A 21541-nucleotide genomic window follows, 5' to 3' on the forward strand; every position below is an offset into this window, starting at 1 on the left:
AAGTCTAGCTCTGGTTCAGTCCTAGTGGGGAACTGTCCCTTCACCTTCAGCTGATCTCCAGCTTCCTCACTGTGAAATGAGGAACACTGTTCTTACTATAGTTTTTCCACAAGAGTTTTCTGAGGAACAAATTGGATAGTACAGAAAAATATATTGGGACACATCTTAAGACAAAGGAAACGGTACCTATTCTTTAGGTTTTCTTTGGCGCTAACATTTTCTAATACCGATGACATTTTGCAGAAACTCACCTGTGGCTGGAACCTCAAAGGAGAGTGATAAGTAGAATAGATGGGACAGGTTCTTTCCTAGGAAATTTGTCCATAAGGTGACTGGGCTGTGCTACTGTCCACTCAACTGGCTTTTCTTAATCTAGATGGCTGGGGTGGGGATAGGGCATCCCTTCCTTTCTCTCCACTCCATTTGGTGGTTTCTGAAACTAAGTACTTGATCAAGCAGATGATCTGCCCAGGTGGCAAAGAAATGCTGCTTGATAGCACATCAAAAATCTTGTCCACCACCATCAAGTCAGCTTCATCCCTGGTATGCAAGACTGGTTCAACGTACACAAATCAATAAATGTAATTCATCGCATAAACAGAAACCATTACAAAAAACACATGATTACCTCAATAGATGCAGAAAAGGCCTCTGATAAAATTCAACACCCCTTCATGCTAAAAATTCTCAATAAACTGGGTATTGATGGAAAGTATCTCAAATAATAAGAGCCATTTATGACAAACCCACAGTCAATATCATACTGAATGGGAAAAAGCTGGAAGCATTTCCTTTGGAAACCAGCATAAGACAAGGATGCCCTCTCTTACCAGTCCTATTCAACATAGTGTTGGAAGTTCTGGCCAGGGCAATCAGGAAAGAGAAAGAAATAAAGGGTATTCAAATAGGAAGAGATAAAGTCAAATTGTCTCTGTTTGCAGATGACATGGTTGTATATTTAGAGAACCCCATCGTCTCAGCCCCACATCTCCTTAAGCTGCTAAGCAACTTCAGCAAAGTCTCAGGATACAAAATCAGTGTGCAAAAATCACAAGCATTCCTATAAGCAGTAATAGACAAACAGAGAGCCAAATCATGAATGAACTCCCCTTCACAAATGCTGCAAAGAAAATAAAATACCTAAGAATACAACTTACAAGGGATGTGAAGGACCGCTTCAAGGAGAACTACAAACCACTGCTCAAGGAAATAAGAGAGGACACACACAAATGGAAAAACATTCCATGCTCATGGATAGGAAAAATCAATATCGTGAAAATGGCCATATTCCCCAAAGTAATTTATAGACTCAATGCTATACCCATCAAGCAACCATTGACTTTCTTCACAGAATTAAAAAAAAAACTACTTTAAATTTCATATGGAACCAAAAAATTAGGATTGTCTTGTCCCGTATAGCCAAGACAATCCTAAGCAAAAAGGACAAAGCTGGAGGCATCATGCTGACTTCAAACTATATTACAAGGCTACAGTAACCACAACAGCATGGTACTGGTACCAAAACAGATATGTAGACCAGTGGAACAGAACAGAGGCCTCAGAAATAATGCCACACAGCTATAACCATCTGATCTTTGACAAACCTGACAAAAACAAGAAATGGGGAAAGGATTCCCTATTTAATAAATGGTGTTGGGAAAGTTGGCTAGCCATATGCAGAAAACTGAAACTGGACCCCTTCCTTACACCTTATACAAAAATTAACTCAAGATGGATTAAAGATTTAAAGGTAAGACCTAAAAGCGTAAAAACCCCAGAACACCTAGGCAAAGCCATTCAGGACATAGGCATGGGCAAAGACTTCATAACTAAAACACCAAAAGCAATGGCAACAAAAGCCAAAATTGACAAATGGGATCTAATTAAACTAAAGAGCTTCTGCACAGCAAAAGAAACTATCATCAGAGTGAACAGGAAACCTACAGAATGGGAGAAAATTTTTGCAATCTATCCATCTGACAAAGGGCTAATATCCAGAATCTACAAAGAATTTAAACAAATTTCCAAGAAAAAAACCAACAACACCATCAAAAAGTGGGTGAAGGATATGAACAGACACTTCTTCTCAAAAGACGACGTTTATGCAGCCAACAAACATATTAAAAAAAGCTCATCATCACTGGTCGTTAGAGAAATGCAAATCAAAACCACAATGAGATACCTTCTCACACCAGTTAAGATAGTGATGATTAAAAAGTCAGGAAACAACAGATACTGGAGAGGATATGGAGTAATAGGAATGCTTTTACATGTTGGTAGGAGTGTAAATTAGTTCAGCCATTGTGGAAGACAGTGTGGTGATTTCTCAGGGATCTAGAACCAGAAGAACCATTTGACCCAGCAATCCCATTACTGGGGATATAACCAAAGGATTATAAATCATTCTACTGCAAAGACACATGCACACGTATGTTTATTGCAGCACTGTTCACAATAGCAAAGACTTGGAACCAACCCAAATGCCCATTAATGATCGACTGGATAAAGAAAATGTGGCACATATACAGCATGGAATATTATGCAGCCATAAAAAAGGATGAGTCCTTTGAAGGGACATGGATGAAGCTGGAAACCATAATTCTCAGCAAGCCAACACAGGAACAGAAAACCAAACACCGCATGTTCTCACTCATAAGTGGGAGTTGCACTATGAGAACACATGGACACAGGGAGGGGAACATCACACACTGGGGCCTGTTGTGGGGTGGGGGGCTAGGGGAGGGATAGCATTAGGAAACATACCTAATATAGATAACGGGTTAATGGGTGCAGAAAATTACCATGGCACAGGTATACTTACGTAACAAACCTGCACATTCTGCACATATATCCCAGAACTTCAAGTATAATGACGATTAAAAAAAAATAGTGCTTTAGCTAGGAGTTTCCAGTTTCTGAACTCTTTTAAATAAAGCCAACAAGCAAACTCTCATGGTTCTTTTTGGCCAAATTTTTCTTAAAGACTCAGATGGATATTATTCAAAGATACATTTTATAAAGTTAGAAGTCGTATATAATAGTCCTTCTCATGTAGTAGGCTCATAGGATAATTTTCTTTTGAATAAGTGGATGAGTGAATGTCAGGTACTGTTAATCTTACAATGAATTACCCAGCCTGTCATGGTAAATATGATCGCTTAGGAAAAAAAGTTTTATTTCTAGTTTAAATGGTAATATTTTACTTTCCTCATGCCCATATGATCTGACCCTCATCATAATTCTCCTCATAGCTTTCATGAATCCAACTGATTTTCAATCCACAGACCCCAAGGCTGCAGGAAGCTCTTCAGAGACTAAGTAAGCCCTTGTAGCAAGCATGAAAAGGTAAATGTAATTACGGATGCCTATCATAATGTGACCAAAAGCAATATTATGACATTTAGCAAGCTGGAAATAATATTGTATATTTTCTTTGTTATTATAAAAAAAATGCACCAGTCAGGCACAGTGGCTCACACCTGTAATCCCAGAACTTTGGGAGGCCGAGTTGGGCGCATACCGAGGTCGGGAGACCATCCTGGCTAACACGGTGAAACCCCGTCTCTAATAAAAATACAAAAAATTAGCCGGGCGTGGTGGCGGGCGCCTGTAGTCCCAGCTACTCGAGAGGCTGAGGCAGGAGAATGGCGTGAACCTGGGAGGCGGAGCTTGCAGTGAGCCGAGATCGTGCCACTGCACTCCAGCCTGGGCGACAGAGTGAGACTCCATCAAAAAACAAACACACACACACACACACACCGCCACCCTTTCATGGATTTCTTTTTTACTGCAAAGGAAAAGGAAATGAAAAGATCATGAATAGCGTTGAAAATGCAAATGAGAAATCTTGCCTTGGTTAATGCCATCCATATCAGACTTCTGTCACTATTAGGTAGTAAGATCTTCTTAAATCAAGAGATTGGATTGATGTGGGAAATGTAGTTATTTTCGGTGGGGTAGGATTAAAAGTCCATTTATCATAAGAATAGTCTTTATTTTTTTTTAAGCATGTAAAATGAGCTTCCTTAAAAATAAAGCAGATATAACTTGAATGTCAAATTGGTGAATGAAAGTTTGATGAGGAACTAAATATTTATATAGTTTCAAAGTATCCTCCCCCAATATTATTCATTATAATGATAAAAAGAATCACTTTTTAGTGGAGAAATGTGGCAGACACCACCTTACAACAGAGATCAGAGCAAGTACTGAAGCTGTCCTCACAGGGTTAACAAGAATTCTGGACAGAAATAGAGTTATAACTAAGCATTAATCAGGTTGCACTTTGACCTACTTCCTTGTAACTGAAAGTCACTAGATCTAGATCATTTGCTTCCCCATTGCTCCTAAAGATAGGATTTCTGACATTAGAGTCATAAGGGTTTTAAGATTGAGTTTCTGATGTTAGAATCGTAAGGCTTTTAAGAATTGCTGAAGATGTTTTTCAGATCCTGGAGTCCAGTGAAACAACTGACGCCAACCCATTTGAGGACCCCACATAGGAACAGAATCAGCATGAGGACGAGGACACAGTTTCTTCATCGCTCTGTCCTGTGATTTCACCCTGCACTCTTTGACCAATCAACAATCTTCACACTTCTGCCTGTTCTAAAACTCTTATAAACTTTAGCCCCAAACTCCTCAGAGATGGACTTGAGGTTTCCTCCCATCTCTTTATTTGACAGCCCTCCAATTAAATCTCTTTCTCCTGCAACTTGACATCTTGGCATATTGATTTGCTGCACATATTGGGTGCTGGACCTATTATGGTTATAGTATCACAAATAATGGGATACAATGACATCTCTTGCCTCCTGACATGATGTATTGAGAACACAAGTTTCCCCTCTGGTAGAAACATTAAGAAACCTCAAACTGGGGGGCTATTCTATAAAACAACTGGCCTGCGTTTTTCAAGTGTAAATGGTCAAAAAAGGGGCAAAAGAACTGTTTATGATTAAAATAAAAATAGAAACTAAATGTAATGCATAATTCTGGGTTGAATCCTATACTAGAGGAAGATAAAATAGGTATAAGGGGCATTCTTGGACAATGGGTGAAATTTGAATGTGAACTACAGTTAGGTGATAGCATTTTAACAATCTCAAATTTCCTGATTTTGATAATTATATGGTGGTTATATATAAAAACACTCTTGTTTTTAGGAAATTCACCCCAGAGTATTTAGAGGTAAAGGGTAAGATGCCTCCATGGGTCAGAAAAAATGTGTATGCTTGTGTGTGTGTATATATGTGTGTGTATGTGTACATATGTGCACACGTGTGCACACGCGCACACACACACACACACAGTGGTATAGTCAGGGGAGGGCTCGTGGGAAAAGGAACATTTATTTAAAGTTACCTGAAGCAATGTAGGAGTTAGCTAGGTAGGGAGGTTGGGGAAGAGTGCTCCAGGTAGAAGAATGAGTTCCAGAAACGGGAGGAAGTTCATGAGGTGTTCCACAGAGCAGTGGTCTTCAACCTTTTTGGCACCAGATACTGGTTTCATGGAAGACGATTTTTCCGTGGACAGTGGTTGGAGGATAGTTTTGGGATGAAACTGTTCCACCTCAGATTATCAGGTATTCATTAAATTCTCATGAGGGCGTGACCTAGATCCCTTGCACGCACAATTCACGATAGGGTTGTGTTCCTATGAGAATTTCATGTCTCCACTGATCTGACAGCAGGCAGAGCTCGCCTGCCACTTTCCTCCAGCTGTGCGGACTGGTTCCTTACAGGCCATGGACTGCTATGGGCCCGTGGCTCAGGGACTGGGGACTCCTGGTGTAGAGTACACGGAACGGGAGACAAAGAGTGGCGGAAGTTGAGGCTGGAGAGACAGCACAGGGTCAGATGGCTGCTGAGGCTGTTATGCTGAAGGCAAGAGAGAGTCTAAAGAGTGCCAGGGAAATGACACATTGTGAGTGTGAATTCCAAGCGTCATTCTGGCAGAAGCATGTAATGGTGGGCTGGAGGGATGGAGACTGGGGGCAGAGGCAGCTCTTTGACCGACTGCCCCCTCCCCTCCAAATAAAGTATTTCTTCCTGAGAGTGGAACAGGAAACAAAGAGGGATTGTATAACCCCATTATCTGAGGTGTGGTTTATTGCTGCTTGCAGAAAGTTTAGGGTGGGGCACGCCTGAAGAACTCCCTAAGTTGTAAAACCTTTGTCTCATTCTAGATTTTTGAAATGGCACTTCCCACTAGAAATAACTTGAGGATTACCTAATTTTGTTAATTTATACTCAGATCACGACTTGAAGTGACAGTCCTCTCAAGCACCAGCCTTATTCTCTTCTGGGCACAATGTCATCTAGATGATAGAAGGACAATCCTATATGGGGGACCTTTAGCCTAATAAGCTGGGCTAACTTCAGTTTTTTGAGGAATTCTGTTTCTCTCTCCCAAACTTTCTCCACCTTACCTGGCTCGTATTTCCAATTGACTCTAGTTTCTTTCTGTTCCATTTTAATGAGCCCAAATAAACCCCACCTCTAGCAAGTTTCATTTTCATTGTTAGGGGATAAATCAACTAGTCATTCATTGAATCAACAAATACTTATTGAATCCTTGTTTATTATATACCAGGTGAGTAAAACCTACCCATACATCCCTTTCCGCCTGAGCTTACATTAGGTGACTGAGAGATTTTAAGCACACACTTTTAGAAATAAATATATATTCACCAACCAGGAAAAGTGCCACTGTCAAAAGACAAAATCACAACAGGTTTAAAGATCTTAATTAACTTTATTTTTGGTTCTAAAATTGGGCAGCACTTCATTTCATAAAATATAATCAGCATTCCAATGAGCTGAACAGAGGAGATTGGCTTTATAGAAAGGGCTGAAGAAAGCAGAAACACAAAACAAAAATGAATTCGTCATTTCAAAATTAGTTTCCTTGTAAGGCAGGAACAGGAAACAGAACAATAGAAAAATAACCGACTGGTTAACATCAGGTTATTTTTTTGGTGAGGATTAAAGGCAGGGGCAACTTCCTTTTCATACCAATTGAAACTGACCTATTTGGGAAATTATGTCTCTCTCTTGATTTCTCTGAAGGTGGATAACAATTTAGTTTCAGTTTAGTGAAAGTGACTCCACTTTAATTTTTAGTCTGGTCTGTTGGGGCCTAGCTTTGTCCAAAACAATGGCCTCCTATACTTTTTATTTAATACCATGAAAGAGAGCAGGGTGCAGTGACCACATTACAGAGGGATGGGACCTTGTCTCCCAAGAGGTGGGGCTTGAACTGAGATCAGGGAATGAGTGAGAGGTGGCTGAATGGAGTACTATTGTGTGTATATGTGGGTGAGAGTGTGTGTGTGTGTGTGTGTGTGTGTGTGCGTGAGCGCCCGCGCGCTGTGTTTCTGTAAGTAAGCATCCTAGGAAGACAAAGCCATATTTGCAAGTCTTCTGTGGCTACAGCAAAAGTGTTGACTTCAAGAATGGAGAGAAGACCCAAGTAGGCTAAAAAGCAGAAATAAGTCTTTACTTCAGAATTATTTTTCCTCCATGCCCAGTTCTCTAAAAAGTGTATCAGTGGGTTAGGACTATGGGAGAAAAAATCTATAAAATTAAGTCTAATCTATACTTAGATTCTTGATAAATAATATAAAACTCTGATATTAGAATGAATTAGAATTTAAGAAACTTTGGCCTTCAGTTAACCGTAGGAGTTTTTAAACCACTCTACCCTGAGGGCAAAATGTATACATCTCAGGAAAAAAAAAAAGATTTCCTATTAGACATCTAATTAGCAAACAATAACCAACGAAGAAGAAATAGTCTGGAGTTAGAAGATCTTCAAATCAATAATTATATCAGTTTTTCACGAATTATAATCATTCTTGAATCATCTTCTCAATTTTTACCACACTCAAATAGCATTTTTATTAAATGCAATATATTTTACTTTAGGTGAACTCACTTCTCAAAAGCTTCAATTTTTTTTGTTTTTGTTTTTGTTTTTTTTTTTTTGAGATAGAGTCTCACTCTGTCACCCAGGCTGGAGTGCAACGGCAAGATCTTGGCTCACTGCAACCTCTGCCTCCCAGGTTCAAGTGATTCCCCTGCCTCAGCCTCCTGAGTAGCTGGGATTACAGGCACCTGCCATCATGCCCGGCTAATTTTTTATATTTTTTTGTAGAGACAGGGTTTCATATTTTGGCCAGGCTGGTCTTAAACTCCTGACCTCAGGTGATCCACCCACCTCGGTCTCCCAAAGTGCTGGGATTACAGGCGTGAGCCACCATGCCTGGCCAAAACCTTCAGTATTAACTTTAGCTTTGAGCTAAACCTTAATACCAAAATGAAGTGGTTTGACAGTATTGATTTTCTTTTTTAATAGGCACTGACAGGAACTACTTTTATTAAAATAAAAATTGTTGATCCCTTATGACAACATTGGCCTACACCTCTATGTCTCTATTTGCTCTTCTGGGAACCAGGTTCAGAAACATTACCACTCGCCCAGGAAGGGTCAGTCATTTCCATTATTTGTGGTTTACCTACTAACACAGGAAAGGCTGCTAACATGGTTTGCAAGTTTCTTCCCCTCAACACAAAGTCAAAACAATAACAAGAACAACAAACAACAGGTTTCTCATCAACCCTGAATTAAATAAAAAAATTCAGTGAGCCAGATTCCTATCCATTCCCCCAAGCATTGTAGTAGATCAAAGAAGGATTTGTAGTAAAACAATCTCATCATAAATTTCTTACCCATTTTGCTTTTTCTACTTATTTTGATTGGATTTACTTGAGTAATGACCATCACTTAGTCTTTTACTGATTTTACCGAAACCCATTTACAGACGAAGAAACAAAGAAAAGGGGAATAGAATGATTTCTCTGTAGAACTTGTCGTTTCTTACTAATCCATTTCAGTAAAAGCTATATTTATTAGAATACAAGATGTCCTTTTTCCACATTTTAATATTTTTGAAACTAGATTGTTTCATACAATTGCTATGTTAGTGTTTGCTTATTTACATACACTCACACAGTATTATTAAATTGATGACATTTTAGATTCAAAAAAGATATCTAGTTGCAGACAAATATGCCAGAAAACAGAAATCGCCATTTGAAAGACCCTCCATAAGTTTTGTAGTTTGGACCTGCCCAGGAAAGTTCAGTGAGGCCTTCGTGGGAAAGGAGTAGTCTAAGCGGAGACATTATTCTGCAGTGGAGTTTGGATAGACTAGAAGCCTTGAGGAAGGCTGAACTTTAGCATTCCCATTTGCACTGTACACAGCTACAGGCATCTACATATAGCTGCTTGTATGGAATCAGTTCTTAGGAGCACAAAAAAGTGCTCTGTCCTTCCCAATGGGAAGAACAAGAGCTGTGATTGTGCCTTATTCACAGGCTACAAAACATGTCCTATAATTAGGATGCCAGAAGCTGACTTCCTCTAGAGAGAAAGAAACATTAAGAAGAAATGTATGCAGGGTGGGGTGGGGTGGTGGGGATTGTTGTCTTTGGTTGGTGAGAGTGGGGACGAGTGGGAAAGAGAGAGTGAGAAAGAAATAGCAACCACCTAAAATAAAATTAATGAAAGGATGCAATTCTGTAGAAGATAATTAAAATACATGACAAATGTAATCCTATAGAATGGGCCTTTGTGGGAAAGGAAAGATGGGAGGGGAGTCCGTTCCATGACTCAAGCATCTTCACACTCAGCCCCATCACTAGTCCTTGAGTCAATTAAAGCTTTGAACCCCAATCGGTTTTCTCCTAGCTCCCCAACTCATAAGAGCTTTACTCCAACAGATTTCCAAACATGGATATTTTTTAAACAGACAAGAAAATACTTCTAGTCTGCCACATTATACTTCATCACCTGCCAAGTTCATTAGAGTTTACAGTGTCACAAATTATCTTGCAAGCTAGTCTCCAGTTTGGTGTATTTGGAGCTCAGATTTCTCTCAGGAACTTGACATCAAAATATCCTACTGCTTATTTGCCATTTCTACTTGTTTTCTAGGTATTTCAACTTCAACAATTCTAAAACTCTTGGATTCTCTCCAAAATTCACTTTAGTTCCAGTAGTACCCATTTCCGTGAATACCATCTCTGTTTACCTTGATGACTTAAGAGTAACCTTTGACTTCTCTTTTCATTTACTACAGTCAATCTATTTTTAAGTTTTATCCATTTTTGCCCTTTAAATATTTTTCAAATCCATTTGCTTCTTAACCACTGTGCCTGGCCAAGCCACCATTTTTAAGTGTAGCAGATACTGTTGAGATTAATATATTGCAATTTTATTCAAAGGCATTATTAATTTTATGGTAGGATTTGCAATTATATATTTTCTCAATTAATACCAGAATTTTAGCTACTGTCAGGCAGAAGTTGTGAATTATTTGATGACAGAAGAGATCTTTCACACACTGGTGTACTAAAGACATTTGGACACATTGGTGTTGTAAAGGGATACAAGAACTGAAAGCAGGGTACAAGGTAAAGTGCAGAGAGGAAAATCAGTGGTGCAGAGTCCCTGACATAATAAAATGGTTGGGGAGATGAGATGTATAAAGTGGAAAGATACTGAATAGGCTACCAATGGGAAATTGAATGAATGGCAGACAGTAAGGACCAGAAATTGTTAGAGATGTAAGGAAACACAGTTGACGGAGAAGGACAGGGCAAGCATCTTGGGGAAGCAGAAATAGCCAATTAGTGAATCAGAGAGTTGAGTAGCCAGAGGCAGGCATGAGTCCAGAAAGCACAAGAATAGGCAAAAGAGAAGCTTCATTTCTGATCCCCGTGTCAGATTCCCTGAATCAGAAGTTCTGGGGATGAGGGTGGAAAATCTGCACTCTTCACCAGCTCCCAGGTCATTTTAATGTAGGGGTTGCCAAATAGCAAACCTGGAGAGACACTGCCTTATATGCTCCCCTATGTGTTCTCCCTTGATAACTCGAACGAACTGCCTTTTCCCATTTTCTTTCCTTTATTCTAAGCCTGATCTCCCGGGTATCTTCCTAATGAAAGGCAAAAGATCTTGGGAAATAAAAAGACAGAGCAGGCAATATTTCCTTTGTGAGAGACAGGTAAAATGAGATGCATAATTTCATTTTTAACATCCCTCTAGGCAGAAAGGTGATTTCACTTAAAAATTGTTTTATAGATTCTTTTGGTATGTTTTACTGACAAAATAATTAAGTTGGATCTAATTAAAAGTAAATAAATCGCTCACAGAAGCTGGATGAATCAGTGCTGAGCTGAGAGGTGATAAAAGCTGTTCAAAGTTCATGAAGCTGAAAGCAATTAAAAGACAATAGTACACACCGACTGACTCAGTTCACCTCAAATGTACGCATGATCCGTGAGTTACATACCAATGAGAACACCCTGGAAGAACCGAGGTGGGGGCAGGCATGGAGCAGGACCTGGGAAATTTTGGAGCAGCTTCCTTAACGGACTAGGCATCTGGCTTAGCAGAGAGAATGTAGCACCAGATTTGTGAAATGGGGTGAGAAAAACTGATACTAGAGTGGCTGCCTTCAGAGTTTTCCTAGGGAAGGAATATTCTTTTAATCAGCATTTGGGGTAAAAGGCAAGGGGACAAGAATTAAGGAGAAAAGGAAAAGGGAGAGGGAAAGGGATGGTAAATTAGCTGGCAAAAGCATGAGAAACAGAGATAAGATGGTAGAAGGTTTGGTGTGTATGTTGGCAGAAAAGGGCAGAGAGTTTTTTTTAAAGTCAATATTCACTTAGAAATATGTAAAATATTATAATATGATATAATGTCCTTCCATGTTACTTTAAAATTGTTAGTGAAACTTGGCAAAATAGAGTTGTCAACTATGAAAGGTATCATTTGATTGGGGGTCTAGAAGTCATGAAGGAGGGGCTGTCGCCTTCTTTGGCTTCAGGCCAAAGGGAAATGATTAAAGAAAAGCCACAGTAAAGAGTGGAGAATGAGAAATACAGAAAATTCTGGAAATCAGAATCGGCGATGGCTGGGAAAAACATAAGTCCCAGAGGAATTTTAGAAGTTGTGGGGTAAGTGGCACTGGATGTTCCTTAGGATCTGGGTTGGGGATTCAAGCGATTTCTTCTAAGCATTAAAGGACAAGGTAAGCCAAGCCAAGATATCTGGCTTCTATATCCCACTAACCAGCTGTGTAGCCATGGGCAAGTCATTGTTCTCCCTGGGCCCTAGTTGCTTCCCCTGTAAAATGAGAGAACTGAACTAAGTAATCCTTAAGGCTCATATACATCTCTAGCACTTTCGTCTCAAGTTTAATTCTTACCTTGACTTCTGTGAAGTCCAGGGGGCTGCGTGACCACGATAAGAGACCTTTCCAAAGGGCAGACTATTTCTTCCCCAAACGGCAGCGTGGACTCTCCACAAAAGGTAAGTGATCTTGCAGCACATAATTGCTAAGTGGCTGCTTCTTTCTCTTTTCAGAAATGGAGACCTTTTCATTCCTCTGTTTTGTCTGAGTTCCTTTCTCATATGTGCTTTGGGCTGGACATTCTCACACTTCCAAAAAATAACAGAACCCTCTCAACTTTATTTTTCCTCTTTTATTAGATTAATAATAACAAGATTCTCAAAAGGTCTCCATGTTTCAAACTTCTAGTCCCAAAGTAGGGAGGAATTTCAAGAAGGATTCAACTGTCTATTGAACATTGCCCCTTGGATGTCTCCCGAGAACGTCAATCTCAGTTTGCCTCCAAACAGCCTCAGTATCTTTACCCCTACATCTGCACTTGCCCCCTATTACCTTTCTCACAGAATGGCAACCCAACCCTTTCGGTTGTCCAAGCCTTTGATTCCTCTCTCACCTCTCATATCCAATCAATTATCAAGTCCTGTTGGTTGTAACCCATTACATGTGTGTCAGTTTGCTTCACTCTCCCCTGGACCCATTGCCACACACCTGTCCAGGCCACTCTCATCTCTAACTGTGCTTACTTGGACTCATCATTTGTCCCTCTGCTGCCAGTTTTGCCCCCCTCTGTTCTCTTTTCCACAGTGAAATCAGAAATACGCCACCAAACTCTAGATTGATTCATGCCATCTCCTTGCGTAAAACCCTCTCTGATTTCAATTTACCTCAGACAGCATAAGGAACAAAACTTTAACATAATTTACAACTCCTTCCCCTCATAAACTAGACTCAGACTTTCTTCCCAGCCCTGTCTTTTGTTATCCTCTCTTTCACATTCTAGTCATAAGGAAATTATTTTATTTTGTGTCCATCTTTCTCTCCCACTGACATACCATCATTACTGGCACGCTGTAACCCACTTCCCATGCTCAGAAAGCCTAGCTAATTTATGATTGAGGGGCTATGCGTGTGCTCCACGGTACTCTTCCTTATCCCATTTTAGCCCTTAGTTCTGGGTAGTGAGCCTCTGTACAAGTCTGGATTGAGGGATTCTACAAGGCAATCACCCTTCTACCCCAGAGCTGCCTGAGAACAGTCACTACTCTACCCTCTACACTGCCTCCTGGAAGCAGTCACCCCCTTCTACCATAATGTCTCCTGGGAGCAGTTATTCTTCTATCCCAGTGCCTCCTGGGATTAGTCACACCTCTACCCAATGCCTTCTGGGAACAGTCACCCCTCTGCCCCAGTGCCTCCCGGGAGCAATCACCCTTTTATTCTAATGCCTCCTGAGAACAGTCACCCCTCTGCCCCAGTGTTTCCTGGGAGCAATCACCCTTTTATTCTAATGCCTCCTGAGAACAGTCACCCCTCTGCCCCAGTGTTTCCTGGGAGCCGTCACCCTTCTATTCTAATACTTCCTGGGAGCAGTTACCCCTCTGCCCCAGTGCTTCCTAGGAGCAGTCATCATTCTATTCCAGTGCCTCCTGGGAGTAGTCACCCCTCTCCTGAGGGCCTCTTGGGAACAGTCACTACTCTACCTCAGTGTCTTGTGGGAACAGTAACCCCTCTACCCCAGTACTTTGTGAGGTCAGTTGCCACTCTATCCCCCAGTGCTCCTGGGAGCACTTACCCCTCTACCCTATTGCCTTGTGAGGACAGTCATCACTTTACACCTCCTTCCTAGGTACAATGACTGACACTAAGAAATACTTCACTTATTTGATAAACAAAAACAATAATTTGTAATTTAAAATTATTTTAAAACATTTCAAAGAACTTTATTTCTGTTATCTCATTTCATTCTCCAAATAATCCTATGAGGTAAGTTGGGCTTGTATTGTAATGGTTCTTTTCAGCCGTAGGAATTAAATTCCTCAAAGTCTCCAGTTAGAAGTAACTGTACTTAAAGAACTTGAGAAATCATAATAGAAGTTCCCTGTTTTTGGACCAAATTTTGGGAGTATAGCAAAAAACATTTTAAGCAAAACAACCAAGGCAGCATGCGAAATAACGTCAATATAAATGACACTTATTAATGTAATTAACAATGTTTATGATGCAATTTCACTTGGCACCTCCTCCCCAGAATTTTTTAATGCTTGTCTCTCTTGACACAAGAAACTTGAAATTAATTTTGTTTGTAGCTAACATCTGTTATGAAATATTAAACAAAAATTATTTTGATTTTATGAGTCAGGGCTTTTGGATTTTTGGCTCCTTTGATCTGGGAATTATGAGAAACTGAATTTTTGAGATTGGTGAATTATTAGGGAAGTGTTTTGAAACTCCTTTCCCATTACACAGGATTACAAGTTCTTAACTCTGCTCAGGAGAATTTCTGGCCAAGATACTTGTAACTGGATGCTCTCCTATGTCTCAGGAAAGGCTTTCCCAATAGAACCAGGGTACACGTCTAAGGACACAGTTCACCTGCTTTCAATATTCTTTATCTTTTAATAGTAGTTTATACAATCTCTATTTTCTATATACCATTTTTATTCTTACCTAACCCTTTAGTTTCCTCTTTTCCAAAAAATGACTTGATATTTGCATATCCCAGAACTGAATATATACTGGAACTGAAACTGTCTGGGTCAACTAGAAGATCTGCAGAAGTAAATTTGTTCATACTGGATCTTCATATGTGATGAAATTGTGGTTTGGAGGATGTGATTGTGGCTAATTATTACTTTTTCCATATATTAGAGATGAATCTGATTGCCCTTTCTTCTGAAATATTTATAATAATTTATAATGTATATTATTACATATAGGGGTAACTTGGAGATTGTGGGTTTGGTTCTAGAATACAACAATAAAGTGAATGTTGCAATGAAGTGAGTCACATACGTTTTTTTAGTTCCACAGTGCATATAAAAGCTATGTTTATACTATACTGTAGTCTATTGTGTGCAATAGCATTATGTCTAAAAAATACATAGCTTAATTAAAAAATTCTTTATTGCTAAAAAATGTCAGTCATTATCTGAGCTTATACAAAGAGTTGTAAACTTTTTGCTGTTGGAGAGTTTTGTCTTGATGTTATTTGTTTTTTTCTTTTTTAGGCGGAGTCTCACTCTTGTCACCCAGGCTGGAGTGCATGGTACGATCTTGGCTCACTGCAACCTCCACCTCCTGGATTCAAGAGATTCTCCTGCCTCGGCCTCCTGGCTTGCTGGGACTAAAGGTGCCCACCACAACACCCAGGTAATTTTTGAATTTTCAGTAGAAATGAAGTTTCACCAAGTTGGCCAGGTTGGTCTCAAACTCTTGACCTTAGGTGATCCATCCACCTTGGCCTCCCATAGTGCTGGGAATACAGGTGTGAGTCACTGCATCTGGCTTGTCTTGATGTTATGGGCTGTTGACTGATAAGGGGGGTGGTGACTGTAGCCTTATGAAATGTATTTATTTAGTCATAAGACTTGAAAGTTGAGATTACTCCTTCATCCATAAACTACAGAATGAATGTTATGTTAGCATGCATGAAAAAAACATTAATCTCCTTGTACATTTGCATCAGAGCTCTTAGGTCACCAGGGGCAGTGTTAAGGAGCAGTAACTTTTGTTGTTGTTGTTGAGAGACAGGATCTTACTTTGTCACCCAGGCTGGCATTCAGTGCCATGATCATAGCTCACTGCAGTCTTAAACTCCTGGGTGACCCTCTCACCTCAGCCTCTTTAGTAACTGGGACTACAGATGTGAACTACCATGCTTGACTTTTTAAAATTGTTTTTAAACTCCCAAAGAGTTGGGATTATAGGCATGAACCACTGTGCCAGGCCAAATAGTAATCTTTTGAAAAAAAATTTTTATTTTCTTTTTCTGAGTAGTAGGTCTCAACAGCGGGCCTAAAATATTCAGTAAACCATGCCATAAACAGATGTGCTATCCTCTAGCCTTTGTTGTCCTAATTTACAGAACACAAGCAGAGTAGATTTAGCATAATTCTTAAGGACCCTAGTATTTTAGGAATGGTAAATGAGCACTGACTTCAACTTAAAGTCATTAGCTGCATTCTTCTCTAACTAGAGAGTCAGCCTGTTCTTTGATATTTTGAAGCCAGGCATTGACTTCTCTCCAGCTATGAAAGTCCTAGATGGCATCTTTTTCCAATATAAGGTTGTTTGTCTACACTAAAAATTCATCTACACTAAAAGTCATTGTTTAGCGCAGTCACTTTTACCAATGATCTTAGCTAGATCTTTTGATGACTTGCCACAGCTTCTACATCAGCACTTGCTGTGTCACCTTGGAGTTTTATATTATGGAGATGGCTGTTTTCCCTCAAACCTAATGAAATAATCTCTTCTAGCTTCCAACATTTCTTTCTTTTATCTTTTTGTGTTGTTTTTGTTTTTGTTTTGAGACGCAGTCTTGCTCTGTCGCCCAGGCTGGAGTGCAGTGGCACAATCTCAGCTCCCTGCAAGCTCCACCTCCCGGGTTCACGCCATTCTCCTGCCTCAGCCTCCCAAGTGGCTGGGATTACAGGTGCCTGCCACCACACCTGGCTAATTTTTTTTTGTGTTTTTAGTAGAGATGGGGTTTCACTGTGTTAGCCAGGATGGTCTCGATCTCCTGACCTTACGATCTGCCAGCCTTGGCCTCCCAAAGTGCTGGGATTACAGGCGTGAGCCACCACACCCAGCCTTATCTTTTGTTTTCTAAGACAGGGTTTTGCTCTGTTGTCCAGGCGTGACCAGGAGCTGAGGTACCATCTCAGCTCATTGTAGCCTCAAAATCCCAGGCTCAAGCAATCCTCCCACCTCAGCCTACCAAGTTGCTGGGACTACAGGTGCAGGCCACCATGCCTGGCGACTTTTTTTGTACTTTTTTTTTTTTTGTAAAGATGGGGGTCTCACCATTTTGCTCAGGCTGGTCTTGAACTCCTGGGCTAAAGCAGTCTGCCTACCTTGGGCTCCCAGAGTGTTGGGATTACAGGTGTGAGCCACCATGCCCAGTCCCAACTTTTCTTCTGCAGCTTTCTCACCTCTCTCAGCCTTTATAAAACTGAAGAAAGTTAGGGGCTTGCTCTGGATTAGGCTTTGGCTTAAGGGAGTGTTGTGACTGGTTAGACCTTCTATCCAGCGCTAAAACTCTCTTATCGGCAATAAAGGCCCAACCTTCTATCCAGCTCTATAAAACTCTCTTCATATCGGCAATAAGGCTGTTTTACTTTCTTACCATTTGTGTATTCATTGGAATAGCACTTTTAATTTTCTTCAAGTACTTTTTCTTTGCATTCACAACTTGGTTAACTATTTGGTGCAAAAGGCCTAGATTTCAGCCTATCTTGGCTTTCAACATGCATTCCTCACGAAGGTTAATCATTTTCTAGCTTTTGATTTAAAGTGAGGGACATTAAACTCTTCCTTTCACTTGAACACTTAGAGGCCACTATAGGGTTATTTATTGGCCTAATTTCAATGTTGCTATGTCCCAGGGAATAGGGAGGCCCATGAAGAGGGAGAGATTGGGGAACAGCTGGACAGTGGAGTAGTCAGGACACACACATTTAGAGATTAAGTTTGCCACCTTACATGAGGGGGTTGGCAGTGCCCCAAAATGATTACAATAGTAACATCAAAGATCACTGATCACAAACCACCATACCAGGTGTAATAAATGACAAGGTTTAAAATATTGTGAGAATACCCGGAATGTGACCCAGAGACACAAAGCCAGCACATGCTGTTGGAAAAATCGTGTTGGCGTCTTACTTGATGCAGGGTTGCTGCAAACAATTTGTAAAAAACACAGTATCTGTGAAATGCAATAAAGGAAGTTCAATGAAGTGAAGAGCAATGAAACAAGGTTTGCCTGTGTTATTATATAATTAACATGGACGTAATTTGTAATAACAAACAATAAAAATGAAGAGAGGTTAAGTGGTTTAAGGTTGCAAGAATAGTCAGTAGTAGAGTTAAAATGAAGTCCCCAGTGCGTAGCGCAGACACCTTGGCTCTTGATTTTTCTACCTCAACGTGAACCAGAATTCCAGTTTGGTTTACCTCCGTAGCCTGAGACATCTGTGATTGCCCTGATTAGTTTGTTTAAAAATAACCTTTTTATTTTGAAGTAATTTTAGGTTTACAGGAAAATTGCAAAGATAATACAGAGAATTCCTTTACCTGAGATTCTCCTAATCTTACATAGCCAGGATACATTGGTCAAAAACTAAGAAATTAATATCGATACAGGACAATGAACTAAACAACAGACTTTATTAAGATTTCACCTGGGTGATTTTTTTCACTTCTTAAATTAGAAAGCATTTCAAATTAGAGAAAAGTAGAGACTGGCCTTAGTGTCACAATGACACATAGGCCTCAGGGCACGAAAAGACTCAATGAGTTAAAGATTTGTGGACTGTTGGTTTGTTTTAATATTTCTTTATTCTTTTTTTTTTTTTTTTTTGAGACAGAGTCTCGCTTTGTCACCCAGGCTGGAATGCAGTGGCTCTGTCTCTGCTCACTGCAGTCTCCACCCGGCAGGTTCAAGCAATTCTCCCACCTCAGCCTCCCTTAGTAGCTGGGATTACAGGCACCTGCCACCATGCCTGACTAACTTTTGTATTTTTAGTAGAGACAGAGTTTCGCCATGTTGGCCAGGCTGGTCTCAAACTCCTGACCTCAGGTGATCCGCCCACCTCAGCCTCCCAAAGTGCTGGGATTACAGGCATGAGCCACTGTGCCCAGCCCTCTTTATTCATATCTGAAACAATACTGAGCAACTTTCTAATGTGAGTCACACTTCTTCTGACTCTTCCACTACAGTGGGATCCCCTGAATCTAGGACCCCCTGAGTTGATATTGCTGGACAGTGATCTAGCTTTTTAAGGCATGAACCCTGGGCTCTTGATGACAGCCAATCACAACTTTCTCGCTCCATTTCAGATGCTGAAGGGGCTCTCTGGTTATTATAAGACTCATTAAATTGCAAGAAAGTAAATTTCTCAACAGAGACTTTCCATAGCCATCAGACAATATCACATACTTTTTTTCCTTTATTGCAATATGCACATGTTATGTTCTGAATAGGGTCACACAAATCCAAGTACATCTTTCTGAAGAATAGTAGACCAAAGTTGTTAATCTGTTTTTTCTTATAGTAAAGAAAAGCCTATTAATATCAGATGAATGTAAGAGAATCTATAAAGTCAAAATGACTAAGGATCTCCCATAAACAAGACCACAAACCCACAAAAGCAGAAACAGAAGAAAGAGAAGAGAAAAAAAAGAATTGGGAAGAAAGTAGAGACACAGGCTTCAGCATTTAAGTAGTCTTGTGGCTTGAATGGCAAAATGCCCGTGGAGACTTGGAGAAGCAGCACAGTGATAAATCAACCAGACACTACAAGCTTGAAGAAGAATGATAGAGTGCTGTCCCCTGGCTGGAATGCCTGATAGGGGTTGAGAGTTGCACATGCCTCCAGGAAATATCCACCTTCAGAAGACTTAGTCTCTGAGGTCTAATTTCCCCCTCTTCATTAAACCTCAATTGTTGGCAAGAGACCATGGATGTCTAGAAAAATCATTGGGCATTGCTTTTTATATGCTCATCTGATTGAAGCCACTGAGGCAGACCCACTGACATTCCCTGGTGTCCAAGGAGGTCGAAAGCCACTGCAACATTTTTAGGGTGTCGTTGAGGTTTTGTTGTCTGATTTTTAAAACAAAACTAGCATTCTTTCTGGGGGTATTTTGGCTTGTTATTCTAATATAGGAAATTGAGATAAAAGTAAATTAACACGTATAGGTAGCTACAGTCAACCCCCAGCCCCTTCCAATCTCTAATAACTTCATTCTGTCCTTTCATGAGAGAGCCAAGGAGAGTGGATAATTAATTTCAATTTTCTCAATCTTTTTAGAGTTGTACAGGTGAGGATTTGGTGACTTTTTACATCTCCAATATAAAGTTCTCTGTCACAAGTGCTTCTTAATTGTCCAGGCTATGGATATGACATCTAGGCAGCTTTCCTTTCCTTTGGACCATTAGTAAGACAAATGGCTTTGCTGTCCAGCAGTGCGGGGTGGGGCTTTGTTGAGTTCAGAATCATGTAGAGAAGCCTCTGATGGGGGCAGAAGGCATGTACGGGTTTGGAATCTGTACTATCACAGGGTATAAATTGAGAAGAGAAGTAAAAGGCAAGTTTGAGTTAAATCTATTCCATCCTTCTGCTATGTTCCTGTGGCACTGAGACTTGTTCTACATCATGATGGAAGAACTGTCTGTCTAGGGAAAAATCCATCCTGACTCATTTGATTTATCTTCACAATGACAACAATGCAAGGTTCTTGAATTATCTCATGGATTAAAGACCCCTTAGAGACTGAGAGTCAGACAGTGTATATTGGCACCATGAGAGCAAGCAGACAAATGATACACACCAGAGAGCCAGGCAATAGACCTGTGTACATATGCGAGTTAGTTATGTGACAGATATGGCCTTGCAAATCAGTACAGACAGACAGACCCCTTGGAAAATAGTGTTGAGACCATCAATAACTCATATAACAATGACAACAAAAACTTGTTTCTACTTCAACACGAAAAATAAATTCTAGGTGCATTAAAGATCTGCCTCATTGAGGGGTGGGGTGAGGATTAAAACAAAATACGAGAGCATATCCCTACGGTCTTGAGGCAGGAAGGAAACTCTTAGGGCACAGGTATCAATAATGAAAAAGTAATAAATCTCACTACATTAAACTTTCTGTGCCCTAAACAACATGGAAAGGTAAACCACAGATTGGGAGGAGATGTTGGTAACATTATTAGATACACAAATTTGAAAAGGAAAAGATAACTCAATAGAAAAATAAAAAATGACATGTATAGGTTTTTCACAGAAAAGAAACCTAAATATCTCCAAATCATACAGTTATTTTCAGCCTAACTAGTAATCAGGGACAAGTAAATTAAAACAGCAACAAAGTTATCTTGTTATACCATCATAAGACTGGCAAAAAATAAGAAGTCTAATTAAAGTTGAGATTTGGCAAAGATGAGATGCAATGGGTACTTTCATACACAAATTTTTGCGACTACTTTGGGAAGAATTTAGATTGATTGATTGATTGATTGATTTATGAGACAGAGTCTCACTCTGTTGCCCAGGCTGGAGTGCAGTGGTGCAATTTTAGCTCACTGCAACCTCTGTCTCCTGGGTTCAA

General features: G+C 40.0%; 1 protein-coding gene across 3 annotated transcripts in view; it reads right to left on the bottom strand.

Annotated features, from left to right (window-relative positions):
* The window catches only part of ATP10B (ATPase phospholipid transporting 10B (putative)), a 365220-nt gene that overhangs the window by 129571 nt on the left and 214108 nt on the right, over window positions 1-21541 (bottom strand). The window lies entirely within an intron of this gene.

Source organism: Papio anubis, chromosome 5 (assembly GCF_008728515.1).
Source record: "Papio anubis isolate 15944 chromosome 5, Panubis1.0, whole genome shotgun sequence".
NCBI lineage: Eukaryota > Metazoa > Chordata > Mammalia > Primates > Cercopithecidae > Papio > Papio anubis.